This window comes from Centruroides vittatus, unplaced genomic scaffold (genome assembly GCF_030686945.1).
Source record: "Centruroides vittatus isolate TY-2023 unplaced genomic scaffold, ASM3068694v2 scaffold_576, whole genome shotgun sequence".
Lineage (NCBI taxonomy): Eukaryota > Metazoa > Arthropoda > Arachnida > Scorpiones > Buthidae > Centruroides > Centruroides vittatus.
In genome coordinates, this window is record NW_027122713.1 from 574,984 (window position 1) to 592,406 (window position 17,423).

At 29.9% G+C, this 17,423-nt stretch overlaps 1 protein-coding gene across 4 annotated transcripts in view; it reads left to right on the top strand.

Annotated features, from left to right (window-relative positions):
• The first annotated feature begins 1,818 nt into the window (after window positions 1-1,818).
• The window catches only part of Ets97D (DNA-binding protein Ets97D), a 52,224-nt gene continuing 36,619 nt past the window's right edge, over window positions 1,819-17,423 (top strand). The window contains exon 1 of one of the 4 annotated variants that reach the window (XM_067287713.1): window positions 1,819-1,984. The gene's annotated coding sequence lies outside the window, so the exon portion shown is untranslated. The other 3 variants (XM_067287709.1, XM_067287711.1, XM_067287710.1) reach the window with 3 other exon arrangements.

Below are 17,423 nucleotides of genomic sequence, written 5' to 3' on the forward strand. Positions count from 1 at the left end.
AGTATGTTAACTTTTTTATTTTTCGTCTCCGGTCCTAAAGGAGGGTATCGTTGTACTCGTCTCGGTTTCCTGAGTTCAGATATATACTCAAAGTTCCGAAATTCCATAGGTGGTAATCTATAGTATCCCCTTAATTTCCATTGAATCTACATTGACTAACACTCTAGATCCCTAATTAAGGGTAAAACTGTGGTAGATTGTTGTAGTTGACACTTGATATCATTATTTTAAAGTAGTTTAAGTTTTTAAAATAAAAATAGCATTCGTACAATTTGTGCAGTTTTTTAAATCACAATCGAAGGTTATTTTAAAGAAAAACATTTAAGGGGCGGCATTTCGAAGACTTGCATCACACTGAGAAAATCTAATATATACACAAAGGAACTATATATGTATATCAGTACATATTAATTGAATTGATTGAAAGAATTGAAGAAATATTTTCAATTTATTTTGTAATGAAATATTAAATTATAGTAAAATTTTTGAACATTTTACTTTGTAAAAATTCTTAATTATTCGTTAGCGAAGCTTCTATGTGACCTATAGAATTGCGTTCGTTCTCGAAATCTGTTCGATCGATTTTGATAAAACTTTGCCATTTTCCATTGAATACTATGAAGAATCCAAAAATGAAATAAAAAATGGGGCGTGTGCATAGCAAATAGCAATAGCGTGTGCAACAAAGCGATATCGCGCGATTTCCCAGGACCGCTAGCACGTCGTCTATATGGCATATATAATTGAGTTAGTTCTCAAAATTTGATGGGCCAATTTTGATAAAACTTCCCCATTTTATATTGATTGCGATAAAGAATCGAGAAATGTAGAAAATAGAGGTCCATGATTCGTTTTCGATATAAAGTGGGATACAATGTCCGTGCTCCTTGAGGAATTTAGGGGCAAATAAAAAAGCAGCATTGCGTGCACCTAACAAAAAATAGATGCAAAAAACGAACAGAACACACGAACAAAGCCATTGGCATCGATTGCTTTTGGTTTTATTCGTACACGGCAACGCGACACATGAGCGATCTGCCGAGGGGAATGCCTTTCGGGAGGTCTTTTAGGGGAATTGGTTCTTATTTTGGTGATACTAACGTGAAGAAAACGTGGAAAACTCCACGTAGCCAAGCGCGAACTTACAACCAACCAATATTCATTGGTTTTATCCACTTAGCCACTGGTGGACATTGGAATTGATTGCTTTGTTCTTGGATCGCCTCTTCCGTGACTGCAAAGATAGCCTCTTTTGTGGCGGCAAGTGCAAACTTCGCCTGTCCGCGACTTTCAAGTACAAGGATCGCCTTTTCTGTATGGCAAGAATCGCTTTTTTCTTTCCATCTCCGCGATATGATAAAATCACGCGATGTCCTAGTATATTAAAAAAGGGCAGACTATTTTATATAAAATTATAGGCAACACACATTCTTTCTATCTTACGTAAAATATTCGAAAAAATAATTTCGAACGTATTATAAAGAAAATTTTTAAAATATAGTTTTTTCTGTATAAATATATTTGTGTCAGCAGAAAATAAATAATTTTATTATTTATTTTATTTAATAAAATGCTAAATTCCGAAATCCACTTCTTATAAACAATTTTGAGAAATTAAACAAAACTTTTCCTTAAAATGAATTAATACCTTTTAAAAAAAATTTCATTCTTTAAATCAAAAATTTTATTTGAAACTTTTTGATTTAAAGTTTTAAAATTAAAATAAATAATAATAGATCATCGTCAAATCATTACGAATTGATGAACAGCGACGATGCTGCTATCTATCCGCAAAAATTTCTTCACGCAAGCGCAAAAGTCAAGTTAACTCTCGCGAGACGCGGACGTCACGGCTCGAGATTATAAGATCCGGTCACGTGGCATTTCCCTTTTGTCTGCAATTTCCTGTTTAGACCATTAAAGACACAAAAATTTTATTTCATCGAGGTTCGAAATTACTATCAAAGGTTTATTGGTTGAAAAGGTAAAGTTGTCATTATGTTTACTATACGTTAATATTAAAATAAAAATTCGTTAACGTAGTGGGGTGGTGGTGCGCCTCACAACCGGAAATGGCCAGAAAGTCACTCTTTGTTCCTGTTCCTCTCCACTCGCTTATTTTATTTTTATGACGTTTTACTTGACAAAATACGCTCCAAATGCTTCCCGTTGAATATTTTACCTTATACAAAGGTTATTTTTATTAAAAATATTGTAAGATTTTAACATTTCTTAACCCACGTTGCAGTTTGCTCTTCGCACGTCGTTTACAGGATCATTTTTTTGCCAATCGTTTCTATAATGAAATTAAATCTCTTACTTACGCATTTAAAACACTATAAAATGTATAAAATGCTTATAAAATTGGCGGATAAAGTCGGTATGTATGGTTATTAATCAATTACATTTATTTAAAAATTTCACAGAAATTCTTAACTTTGTTTTCCAGTTTTTAATTCTCTTTTTTAAAGAAATTGTGTGTTTATTTTAAATTTAAAATTTATTTTTCAGTAATTCTAGTGGAAAACAACGCAATTAGTAAATATAGAATTATGTACATTGTTTTAATTCAAGTTTTCCTTGTGTAACTGCGTTCTTAATCATTTGTTAAATTTCTTTTTTTGAATTGTTCTAATCTTTCAATTCTTCTCAACGTTTATATAATGTAAACAATACATTTATATAATGTATATGAAAATCTCACACGGCGAAATGTATGCGTGTAATATATAAGTTTGGTATTTTTGTTTACAGACTGATTAGATCAAATAAGATATTATTTTTTATAAAACTAGTATTTTCTTTTATTGGAGTGTTACCTGTTACACCTGATTACGGCTGTAGTATTTACTATCTATTGCTCAAAACAACTTTTTTTTTCCTTATCTTACTATAAAATAGCTACTTAAGAGACATTAAGAGGCTTTTAGTATTGTTAATGTTGTAAAATCTAGTTTGCTTTCATTTGCAGAAATGACACGCGAGTTTAGATAAAATTTTAAAACAATAAAAACTTACATATCGCGTAAATAATATATTAATGTATATAAGAAGTTATCCTTCAATTTTTTTATAAATGAGGATTTCCAGTAAATTTTTTTTTCTGATTTATATAAATTTTGTATTAGTATTCAAATCTCCTGTAAACCTTGTAACCAGTGCAGTCAAAGTTCGTACGCGAACGTTTTCGGCCCCTCACTAGGTCCTTCTTCAAGTAAAATTTTCTTTTTCGACCGTTAAATCGAATAATATCCTCTTAACGGATAAAAATTCGAATCGTCAAAAATCGGCACCACGAAACGATCGGTGGAAATTAGATGGAAGGAACATCAGCAAGACATTAGGGCTAACAGAAACAGCACCGCACTTGCGATTTACGCCTCAGATCCGGAAATAACAGCGGACTTCACGAATGCAAAACTCCTCATCACCACTCACCACACGGACCACCTTAGATGGTTGGAGCAAATGGAGATTTACAAATCTCCATTTGCTCCAACCATCTAAGGTGATCTGAAATTTTTTGTACATTTAATCAGTGCCATAACTAGCCATTCCTGTGCCCCTGTACAAGAATTTGCATTTAGGTCCCTTAATTAATTAATCCCATTTTATACATTGGTTGGGTGTACTTGAAGGCTTTGTAAAGCCTTCAAGTACACCCAACCAATCAATTCGAAGGACGAGATGAAGCTGTCTTTAGCATGGCAGGCACAAATTCAAGACAGCGATTCGAAACAATGGGGGCCAAATGAATAAAAAAAACCCTTATGGGGAAGTCGCATCGAAAAAGTTACGATCGGATTGTGTTTGGATGATTACATCACAAAGATAAGCACGCGAACATCCTACGAAAACTTTGGAATATTGGATAGCACGCGGTTTCGTTAGATTCGGAAATTTTGACGATTCGAATTTTTATCTGTTAAGAGGATATTATTCGATTTAATGGTTGAAAAAGAAAATTTCGCTTGAAGAAGGACCTAGTGAGGGGCCGAAAACATTCGCGTACGAACTTTGACTGCACCGGTTACAAGGTTTACAGGAGATTTGAATAGTATTAACCCGGTGTGTATAGGTGAATTATATTTTGTATTAGTTTTCTGCAAATCATTAAAGGAAAATAAAAAGTGTGGAAGCAACAGATTACTGGTAATAATCAGTTTTTTTGTACTTTTAATCAGTGCCATAACTAGCCATTCCTGTGCCCCTGTACAAGAATTTGCATTTAGGTCCCTTAATTAATTAGTTTTGGGAAAATAATAAAACAAATACATGCATTTTGCCTGTGCAGGTACACCTGTTGCACCTGCCTAGTTATGGCACTGCTTTTAATGACAGCTATGTAATTACATATAATTTATAGAAATTTAGATTTATACAAGTAAATATTGGTAAGGAGCCATCCATAAATTACATCTGCATTTTTCTTGAAATTTTTACTTTCTCTCCCCTCTTGTCCCAGTTTGTTCAAGTTTCTGTGATTCCCTTCCCTGTTTGGACATCAACAAAACTCAATCCCCTTAAAATCCTTATTGCTTTATGAATGATAGATAACATAACTAGAAATGAAACATACAGGAAATTTTGAAATAAATACAATAACATGCAAAAACTGTGTGATATTTAATGAAATAAATGAATATTCACTGACACTCAACCCTTCTCTTCCAGTGTGAATGTCATCTATGGACAACCCCTAAGTTCTAAGTAAAGCTAGCTGCTAGCTTTTGTAAAAGTTTTCTATTATTATTATGATTTGGTTTTTCTGCACAATAATTTTGTTACAATTTATACTGTATTGTATAGATATAATAAATAAACCATAAAACACAATATGTAAATGTAAATTATATGAAATTATAAAAAAGTAAAATGATAGTCAATGTAATTTAAAGTTATGAGTACCTGAATACAGTGTTTAAATATCTTACCTTTACAGTCTTTTAAATTGAAATTACAGTTGTCCTTTGATAAGTCTGACATTTTGTAATCCGACATGCTCAGTAGTCCGACACACCGCCCGTTAAGGTCACCGTAGTCCCCGTCCCCATTACGTGTCTGCTTGCACAGAAGCATGTCGCAACATGAATCTCCCTACCCAATTATTACACGATGACACATTTCTTGTGTTTTCCGTGAGCAGTTTTGTACGTACTGTATTATTCATGCCTATACATACTGTATGTACATTTATTGGCTTCCATATTTCTTTTAATAAACATGTTTTAGTTAACCGAAATGGGTGTTTCATTTCCATATTAACCTAGGCAGCATTTTACTCATAAAATGTAAGAATATTGTAGGCTACTGCTAGCAAAACAATGCCAAATATGTAATCACTTTTGGTAATCCGACACCCCTTTGGTCCCATACCTGTTGGATTATCAAGGGACATCTATATTTGAATTGACTTGGATCAATAAATTTACTATTTAAGTGTATAGTATACATATTACAAATATTTTGATAGAATCCTTTTCTATATTAAAATATATTACAGTTATGGTATGACTATGCAGATGCAAGCAAGCAAGAATATGTGGCAAGAAGACGTGGTGACGTTTCACGCTCTGTTTCTCATGCTCGTTTATTACGACCACCCAGATGAGAGAGTGAAACATCTTCGCCTCTTCTCGCCACATATTTTCGCCCCTCGGAAAATTTGCTTGCTCGCATTTGCATAGTCACACCCTAACAGACCAAATATCAGGCTTCCGGAAATCTGGAATTATCAGAAAACCAGTTATTTTTGAATTTTGAAGGCTATAGTATAATTGTATTTTACTGCTTGGACATGTTGTTTTGGTTTCTGTGGCATACACATTGCCCAACACCAGTTCCAGTGTGACTGCTGGAATACAGCATATTATATGCAATTTTGTTCTTTAATTTTTCATTGTTGATTTTATATTTTAAGTATATATTTAGTGACTATCTTGCTAATATTCTAATACCTATAAGAAATTATCCTAAATGCAGGAAGCATAAGTATGTTCAAAAACAAATGCTGATGAGTATTTTAAGATTTTTAATTTTTACATATTATTAAGCATTAACAACTAAAAAACAAGATAAACTTTTATAATCTTTATAAAAGAAGATAGTTTCAGTAGTTAATAAAAATGTTACATTTAGAATTTTTTTTTAGAATTCAACTTAAAATGTGCCGTTATGTAAAAATAATTTATTGTTATATAACATCAGAAAATTATTTTAGAAGTTTTAATTAATTAAATTATAAAATTTGGTCTAAAATTTAGCAGTTCAGTTGCGGTTAAATGATATAATTAATAATTAGAAATTATTTTTAAATTTTAATTAAATAATTTAGAAAATTTCTAACATAAAGGATAAAACGGGATGTGAATCCACAATTACTTCTTACTATGTAGATCATTATTGTTTACATTATCCAGATCATTATCTGGTCTTCATTTCCAGACCTATATTAGTTATATCATGTTACAATGCAGCAATAATTAATCTGTTAATTGACCCAAAAATAATCAGAATTTTCTGAATATTTTTTAAATATTATATTTGGAATTTATAGTATCAAAATCAGTAACATTTTTTACATTTATAAATAGATTAATTTTTCAGTGTAAGAGCAAATTTACTTGTATATTAGCCTTTGTATAAGATTCTAGTATTTCATTGAAGTATTTGGCATCAGCGAAAAGGGATGTAGACAATATGATTCTTTGCAATATGATAACTGGTGCAAGGACGAATGTTCAACTGATGTCTATCTCTTATAATATCTACAGTTATCTGTCTTGTCTGATAGTAATTTGATATATCTCACTTTTTATTTAAAGATTTTCTTTCTTTTGATGAATAGTAATAATATACCAATATTTGTTTTTGTTTAATTATGAAATATATATTTATATATTAATAATATATATTTTTATTAGCTTTATTAACATTAACAAGCATGAAACTATCTCAATTCTCATATCTAAATGGTAAAAAAAAACTGCCCTTTTGGGCAGTTTTTTTTTACCATTTAGATATGAGAATAGACCACCATTTATTTTTCTTGCATTGAATGCAAGAAAAATAAATGGTGGTCTCTTTTGGGCAGACTTTGTTTTTAACTTTACAAAATAAAAAAAAATTCTCTGTCGGACGAAAAATTTACAAGAAAAAAAAAATTGAAACACTTTTGCATATGTCAGTACAAATGAAGAATATTGATGAACAGTGATAGTGATTGAAATGTGGGAGAATATTGTTAATAATTATGATCTGGCTGTTGCTATTTAATAATTTTTTGGAAATTACTGGATCAAAATTTAGAAAAGTTATGATTATGTTCAGAAAATCTGGCACTATAGATGCCAAATTTTCATAATGACATCATTGTCTTAATTGCCGAAAAAATTACTGTTTAAGTAGTAAAATTACTGCTTAATTGCACTGTGCATATCAATTTGGTAAGAGTTTTTTCACATTTAAAATCTACTTTTGTGCATTGCTTTTTCACATTTTTTCTAAACTAATGAAGTAAATCTAAATTGTTTATCACTAAATGTTTCAAAAGATATTGATTTAATAACTTAATTAGTCCATTTAAAATTACTTTTGTAAAAAAATACATAAAGCAATTTTGTGAATAATATGAAGACTTATAAGAAATATCTTCTGATTTGATTTCATTTAAAATATATATTATAAAAACACGTTTTTTACATTTCAATTAAATTTTTTTAATGACTTTTCTAAGTATTCTTTTCAAACAGAGAAAAATTAATATTTAAAACTTTATAGATTGAAGTAATTTTTTCTAATTTAACTAATCATTATTGTACTTTGATAAATACAAACATATCCATATGTTCAACACAGCATCTGCAATGAACACGTGACAAAATTTAAATCTGTCAGAGACTAGAAGTGTTGTTCTACAGAACAAAAACTAACTTCAAGTAGTTTATTCACAATTATTAAGTTATAAGTTAGTTAAAATCTGAAAAAACGACACATTTAAATCATATTTCAAAACCTTATTGATTGATTGTCTCAATAGTATTTTGAAAAATCATTTTTTTGTTTTTCATGAAAGACTAAAGACAGAATAAAAATCTTCTCTCTGTATATTTAAGTTTGTCATGACTCCTGAAGCAATTTAAAAGAAATTTCAGAATGAAGTACATTTCTTTTGGTATCTGGAAGAATAAATTCATTTACATGCCACATACACAAGATATTTTATTAAAGTAAACTGTAGTAAAAAATTTTTATTAATTATTAATCATTGACTTCATTTGCAGAAATACAACACATTAATTAACAATTTGAATTTATTCGTTGCATTAGGAAGAATGAGTATATCTTTAGTATGTTTAATGAGATTTTATATATTAGTTATTTTAGCTAAGTAGTCAGTCAATTTATATGGTAAGTATACAGTGCTAATATGTCAGTGTTATAACTAAGTGGAACACCACTCCTAACAATCACTGTGTTATAACTCCAGCAAGTTTCACCAGATTTCAACTAAGACTTACTTGGTAAACTTAAATAATTAACAAATTAATATGATAATAAAAATTTAGTATGATGGACATTACATCATACAGTGTTTCCGACATCTGAGGCACCAACTGTATATCACTGATGCAGATGAGAGAGCATCAGCAAAGGCATATCACAATATCATGGTACTATTTTGTATAAATTATTAATATTTTATTGGAGGTGTTGACTTTAGCTTGAATGTGTTCCTGGTAGACCTGATATGCAAGGGTGTTTTTATTAAGAGAATGAATTAATGAAGATTTTGATGTTATTTGGTAGTCTATATAGAAGTGATGAACAAAGTTGGAACTATGATTAACATGGAAATCTCAACCCTACTTCCAACACCTAAGCCTAGAATAGTCTATTATGATCCTAGACTAAATTCAATTTACAAACAAATAGCCAAATATTCAAATAACTGTGTATGCTATCACAGAAATCCTACTGTTTACAAATTATTAAGGAATGACAAAGATAAAGTAAAGAGCATCTAGAGCATACTCCATCCCTGTGATAGATGAAAAATTTAATTGACAGTTGTTGTATATTGGTTCTATAGATAGATCTTTAACAAGAAGACAGAATATAAACATAATATTGATAGCAATAATCTGGTAACTACTTTAGTACAGTATGTGCTGCAGCCTGGAATATCTGCAAATCTTAATGAGGCCAAGATGATAGAGCATGTGTACAATGAACACGAACTAAGAACATTAGAAATATTTAAGGCTGATTACAAGAAGGATGCATAAATCATAAAGACTGCAAACCTCTATCTACTGCAGGGATGGGTAACCCGTGGCCCGCAGTAATAATTTTTGCGGCCCGCATGGCATAAAATATGAATAAATATATCAATTTCCCAACTTAATGAGATATTCGACAAAAATTCAAACGTTATTTTCTACGACTTGTATTTGTGAATAGTTTTTTTGCAATGAATTTAGTAAAAAATTAAAACAAGAAACCGGCTAACAGACACATCGAAACTAATTTAAAACTAGCAGTGACTAATATTTAACCAAATATTTCCGATATATTACGTTTAGGTCAGTGCCAGAAGCTATATTAAGTATACCTATGCTAATTTCTAATTATATATGAATAAAAAATTGTGATTTATCGACATTTTTCCCCTCTTTTCTCTTGTGTGCGGCCCGCGTCAGTTCAAAAGTTTTGAAGTGCGGCCCTTACATAGAAAAAGGTTGCCCATCCCTGATCTACTGCATGGCAATCTACATAGGAATGTTTTATTGCAAGACAGGTAAGTCAACGACAACATGTAAAAAAAATTATATATCTTTATTTGTTTTTATAATCGTTTAATGTTATACTTATATACCATATTTACTCGTATATAAGACTAGGTTGTCCTATATGTGCATGGAAAGGATTCTTTGCATTTTTGCAATAATTTTTGTGAACCGTGTATTTGCATTTTTTACCGGATGCTCACCCTCTGGTGTTTAAAAACAAAAGTATTTTATCTGGGTCATTTGAATCCTTCTTGTGTATTGTCAGGAGTAAAGATGAATAGCAATAGGAATAGCAAAGCCTTTGAATTGAACTCAAAAATCATACGGAAGCCCAATATAAGTTTTAATCCATTCTCACATGAAAGCAGATGATTATTCAGAAATCAGAATTTGGAGAAACTCATAAGTGTAATTGATGGAGAGTGGATTTGACTGTTAATAATTGGCATAAAAGGTTTCCAATTGCCAAGCTTTATATGAAGAAATTATGTTGTTGATTTTACAAGATTTTTCCTTAAAGTTTAAAATGCCAGTAATTTCTGCGGGTCAATGTGTGCATTTACGTGCATTTGATATTTTATTTGTGATTTAAACAAAATAAAATTAGAATTGTATTAATAAATCTAATTTTCTTTATTTTGATCTTTAAAGTTCCTATATGTGAGATTGTCTTATAAGTGAGTAAATACGGTGTGTGTGTGTGTATATATATATATATATATATATACATACACCGTATTTACTCACTTATCACGACCAATCAACAATCAATAAAAACTATATATATAATTTTTATTGATTGTTGATTGGTCATGTTGGTTGTTGGTTGATAAAAACTATATATAGTTTTTGTTTGTTGATTGATGTTGATTGTGTATTGATTATTGATTGATCGTGAAAATGTAATATAGTTTTTAATTACAAAATTACAAATGCACAAGAAATATAGGATGTTCTATATCTTAAAATTAAATAGTGTCACTTATCAAGCAACATTCCAATTTTGAATGTTATCAAATTGAAACTAAATTGGAAACCTGATGCAGACTTATGAAATATGTCAAAACATTTATGTTCTTAATGTGTTTGCGGGAATTGCAAGGATGGTGTTGAGATTTTCATGTTAGTCTATATAGATTCTGTTGCTCCCTTTCTTTTGTATGTTTCATATAGCATAATTTTGAAAGGTTTGAAGTTAGTTTCTCAATAAAAAGGCCAAAGGCTACCATATACTGAGTCTTCACTTTAGTTTTAGAATTTTGGTAGACTACTATGTCTTTGAGGTAGATTTATATGGTGAATATAGGTCTAAAGCAAAATTTTGAGTTGAAAACCCTGAGGTTGACTTATTTCAGCATATATAGTAAGCAAATCAAGATGACATATTGATACATTACATCCTGAATTAATTTTAAGAACATGGAGTAAGTTATGTCTAGATGACCATCAGCTACATAAGCAAGCCAATGACATACTCCATTTCATATAAATTGAATTCTGTCGTTGGTTTGGTTGCTTAGCTGCTTGCTACTCAGATGCACCCCATGTTCTTGAAATATTCCAAGAGCATGAGTGTTTCTGGAAGTAGGTAAGTACTTCAAACGAACATGTTGTACCATTAGGGTGCGACTATGCAATGCAAGCGAGTGAGAATATGTGGCGATGGAGTTTCGTGCTGTTTCTTGCTCTTATTTATTACGACCACACAGACAAGAGCGAGAATCAGAGAGAGTGAAACGGCATCACCTCTTCTCACTACATATTTCTCACTCACTCAGAAAATTCACTCGCTTGCATTTGCATAGTTGCATCCAACTACCCACCTACAAAGACCATAAAGATGATTTTATCTTGATCAACTTGTAGTAATTTTTCAATTCTTAATATTCTTGATAATATGGAATTTTCAGTATTATCACAAATAATACAAAGTAAAAATTTCATTTTATGGTGAATAATTCTGTTGTTATGCTGTATACTGTAGCATTTTCTGGCTCTTTTAATTAAACAAAAAATTCTAAAGGACCTTTTAACTTTTATTGTAGAGAAATGGGTTCTGGTGGTTTTGGCCGAAGCTTTGAAGTTTTGTAGTTCTAGTGATCATGACTGAAAGTCTCCATCGGCACAAACTAAACTCAAAAATTGTCTTTTTTTTTTTCTTTTTTTAAATCAAGCATTTAAGACACAAAAAGTTGTATGCTAACATTTTATATTTTGAAATCACATTCCTTCAAACATTATTGATGCCTGTCATATGCCTCTCTGGATAATCTTGTGGTGAAAGCATTTATTATACAATACACACAAGTTTGATTCTTGCACTGTTTGAGTTCATATCATGTTATAGTCCTTGCAGCAAAAGAATAAACATGAGTCAGCCTGAGCTGAAGGGTTTATGTCAGATATATAGACATATGATTAATGTTAGAATTAAGAGTAAGTAATAAAATGTGTAAAAAAAAATAAAACAATAAAATTATGATAAAAATAGTACAAAAACATTTTAAAAATGTAAAAGTGAAACAATTAAGAGATCAGATCCACATCTCCCTCCATTCCTTTAATCTGATAGACCCATTCCAGCTCAGTCTCCTTCAGTACTCCCAGAGTGGAAAAGAGCCTAAAAGACTTGGTCTGACTCATGTATATATTTGCTGTGTGAACAACAGTAGATATGGTATGCTCCACTATATTGTGTATGGGTGTTTTTCTGACAAGAGACGCAATCTGAAAAGACTCAATAATGACTGAAAAGTAACTGTTGGGATATTAATTTTTGAGGTGATTTATTATTGAATAAATAAATAATTGTTTTCTCAAAGTTTCATTCATGTTGGCAAATGTCTCCTTTCCCTTAAGATAGTTTTACGTTGTCTAATATCTCATCTATCTGGAGTAGAAAAAATGAGAAAAATATTGGTAATTCTTCCTTATTAACATTAATTATTAACTTCATAATTTTAAAATTGCTTTATGGTTTCAGAAATTGTTTGATGGAAATGAAAATGCTAGCAAATAAGTTACATCACAGTTCAAGAATGCGAGGTCTTTCATTAGATTTCTTCTTGTCATAACAAATCTGACAATCTGACAAGAATATGTATAAACTGCAATCAGTCTATTACTGAACATCAATATTGTTCAAAAATATATTATTTTATGTTTTGAAATGACAAAGATTTAGGGCTTTACATTTGTGCAAATTATGATGTTTTTGCATCTTGTATGCTCAATAACTCAAAAACTGCCCATTTTTTGACTTTGTGTCTATGGAGACTTGATCAGGACCACTAGAACACCAGAACCTATTTCTTATAAGGTTTGTGCAGGGTCCTTAAACTCTATAGCTTTTTTCATTATATTAGTATTAAGAGCTCTAAAAATGGAATGTTTGTTTTGTTAAGTTGTTGTATCTAGTGCTAAAATTTTTAGATTTGTCATACTTAACATGGATGGCTAGAGTGGAATTTACAGGTTTTTTTAACAGCTTTCTTCCAATACGAAGATGTGATCGGTTCCTTAAAATCTTTATAAAGCTCTGTCATCAGACTTGTACTAGTTGAAGACATGCAACATGACTAAACAAAAATAGAAATGAGCAAAAATTTTAAATTGTACAAATATAATTTGTATAATTTAAAGTTTGATATCGTTTGGCATTAATCAAGAACTGGGTTATTCAATGTTTATATTTATAAAGAAGAGCGTTTATATTGATCTGATTCAAAACTTAAAAAGCATAATTGAAAACATGAACCTGAAGGTGTTACAATAAAGAGAAAAGAAAAATGGTGAGAAACTTGCATTTGAGTTAAAATCAGTTGTGTCACCTTGGCCCACAGGGCAGAAAGAGTTATTAAAACACAGAAAAAGTTCATGTGTCATTAAAAGAACAGTGAAGTAGTAACCCTCCAAAAGTTCATAATTGTTTTGTCTGAATGGTAAAAAGTTTTTAAGGCCCTATATTTTCATCATATTTGATATAATGGTTTGGTATTGAACACATTGTAATCCACCATGTTGACTTTTTAACTTAACAAGTCATTAGAAACTTTAACTATCCAAAATTGGATCTTTACAACATACACATCATTTTAAATCCCAGCACAATTTATTAAATTATTGACTAACATTTTCAGATGTGTTCAGTATTCATCTTCAGGTCTTTATATTTAAGTATATTGATAATTTTAAATTTATATTGATTACAAAAAATATTCAATGCTTTCTGAAATAAAAACTATTTTTAAGTATGCAGAAGTACATGAAAATACAGAAATGTTCCTAAAATTTCTATTTTTATACAAAAATATTTTCTAACAATTGAAGTCTGTTTACGAAATGTTTCTGACTTCAATTTTTATTAGTCATGTTAACTTTGTTTTTACTAAATATTTTGTTGCTTTACAGTGATTGTGATATTTTTTTTAAATCAATAAACATGACTTCCTTTTAAATGTTTATTCAGTTTTCTGATTGCTTAAAAATATTTGTGTAAACTTGTTAAACTGTACAAGAATTTAAAAAACTTGTTTGCACGCAATAATCATACTTTTGATAACTTTGTTATCTAATTTTCAATTAATTCTAAATAAAAATCAGTTTCTAAAAGTAATCTGATAATATGTATTTTTTAATTTAAGTTATTCATTACACAAAACTACTTATCTATTTAATTTTATCGAATTATTTATGAAAAAACTTCTGTAAATGAAAAATTTGTCAGGAAAGTTATGTAGATTTTTAAAAAATCTGTGTTAATTGTAATTTAAATGGTTTGTTTTTAAGAGTTGTGTAAATTTTCTAAGATAATTCAGATTATTTATTTTGTCAAAATTGTATTTTTAAATTCTAGGAACGTATTACCGTATATTTCCGCAGATGATACGATAGTTAAATCGTAAAAAAAGGCCCCCAAAATCCGAGGTTGTCTTATAGGACAGATACAAAAATAAATTAGATTGAAATTTATATAAATTAAAGCCATTATAAAAAAAACGGACCAACCGTAATTATTTACTAGTAGAGAGTAGGGTATGTCGTAGCACATAGGACGTTTTTGTGAATAGTCAAGGTCATTACCTGAATGCCCGAATCAGTGCAAATGTTTGCAACAATCGCAAGGCAGAAAAAATTTGTTCATTCGAAAAATTACAAATAGGCCATAATTCCGTCTATGGTATACAGTATTATTATCTAGATGGTGATTGCTAATCTAAACTAAATTTGTAGGCTGTTGATAGTTTGGGGGTCGTCTTATAGGACAGATATATGCTAAAACTATAAGACTTTGACGAAAATTTATACCTTGTCTATCTGCGGAAATATACGGTAGTTATTTTTTTTTTTTTAATAATTAATTTGGTTTTACATTAAAAAATATTGTATTGTTGAAATTATTGAATGTTTTCACTAATAGTAAAAAAATGAACCTAGTAAAATGAAGTAGGAAAGAGAATGAAAGTATATGTATTAGTATAGTGAAGTATATTTCATATTGCATAGTGTTTGCCACAAATTTCCATTCATCCTAGTTAGAAATAATCTTCATGCTCTCTGTTCTTTGTATGGATTTAATTTTTCTCTGTTCTTAGACATGGTTGTCCACATTTATTGCGATAGTGATTTCTGGTAGATGCCCTCAGGTCTTGAGAAATTCCCATCCCTGGTTAGTTCCACAGTGAATTGTCACATATTAAATTTGGACTTTCTAGAAATGACATTATATCAGATCACACGTCCACATTGTCCGCTGAATTTGTAGTTAAGATCTTTATTGAGACCTACAGAAAAGTCTATTTGATCTAACTTGATACAATATTTTTTTTAATGCATATATTTAGAAATGTTATTATTACCAGTACTGTATAATCTTTCAAATAGTCTAAAAATAAATGAATATTTAACAGAAAAACCTGATTAACAGAAGGTAGTGTGGTGAATGTAAATTTGTTTTCCAGAGGTTAAATAAAAAATTAAGAAAATGAAATGAAATTAAATAATTTTAATACAGGATTTGCAAAACGTGTACAGCACATGAATGTCACTGTACAAACGACAATATTTATCATGTGACACATTGTCAAGTTAATGTATCATACTGCTTTCTATTGACAATGAGAATACATTAATTCAATTTCATTAAATTTGATTTGATGGTTATATGCAAATACTTAGTAATCAAATGATTAATTTTTTATTATAATTATTTTGTAAACTTTGGTAATTAATAATTAGAAAGGAGCAGAAAAGAACAGTTTGAAATGGTACTGAATCCAAACTGCTACAAGTAAGATTGGTATTATTAGTTAGGCTTTGAAATATAATATGTATAATCTAGTAAATAATAAATCTAAGTTGTATCCAAACATTTAATCTGTGAATCTATAACAGAATAAATTTTAGTCTGAATCCACACTGTTATTTTCTTATCAAAGCTACAATTTTAGCAGTTTTGAATAGCATAATATAAAAGGTGCTATAATAGAAATACAATTCAATGGAAATGGATATTTTATTGTTAAACATTTTTTGAATTATGATTCTAAGCACCAAGGTCATTTATTATAAGACTTTTATTGTTTATGGACACTGAATTGAATTAGAACAAAATATTTCCCACTGTGATAATGATTTTATAGAGCTGTTTTGAATTTTAAAAAAACTTTGTTTATCTATTGTTGTGGAAATACTTTTTTGTTCTAATTTGATTCAGTGTCCATAAACAATGTTCTTGTAACAAATATTCTTGAAGATATGAGTATCATAGCTCAAACATTTGGATATTTTCTGTTTTTTATTGTCATCTACAATGAATTTTATATCTTATGGGTAGAGCCAGGAATGAGGATAAACTTAGACTTAGCTGGCTAAAACATACACTAGTGAGCATTCTTGGATAAAGTATGAAGTACCCTCATACCTCTGGGTAAAGCTGGTTCTGTTTTATAAGTTTTGAGAATGTGTAGCAGTTTCTCAGCACTGAGGGATTAATCCATTGATGTAAGGATTTTTTAACATGAAAAGTGATTGAAAGACTTTTTTAAATGCAAAAAAAGGGGTGTTGCAGGAATTTTTAAAGCAACATTTAAAAACATGATTGGATAATTTTTAAACAGGAAGTGACATGTATTTAGTTTGCTAGCAAGTGAAGAACAGAACAAAGAGTATATGATTGTGACAGCACTTAGTTAACTTAATTTGAACCAATTAACATTTTTTACTTTCAACTAATTTATATGATTTCTTCACTATTGGAAAAGTCCTATTACAGTAAATGTTTGTGTTTGTATGAGGATAAGTCAAAAATTATTCACACTTTGGATGTAGAATTTTATTGTAATCAACCTTCAGCAAAAATATATCATTTCTCGACATAATCGCCCTGCTTTTCAATACACTTTGTCCATCTTTCCACAAGTTTTCCTATTTCTTCATTAGAAAATGTTTTTGGCTGAGATGCGGAACCACAGTGCATCACTGTCTTAACATTGTCGTCAGACGTAAATCTTCAAAACAAAGTTTTTGGAGAGTGTTGACAGTGTGGGTAGCCCGCACATGGCTACCCACACTGTTGCAGAACTGAGGAAGAACATCGTGATACAAAACTCTTGTTTTAAATTATGTTCTATA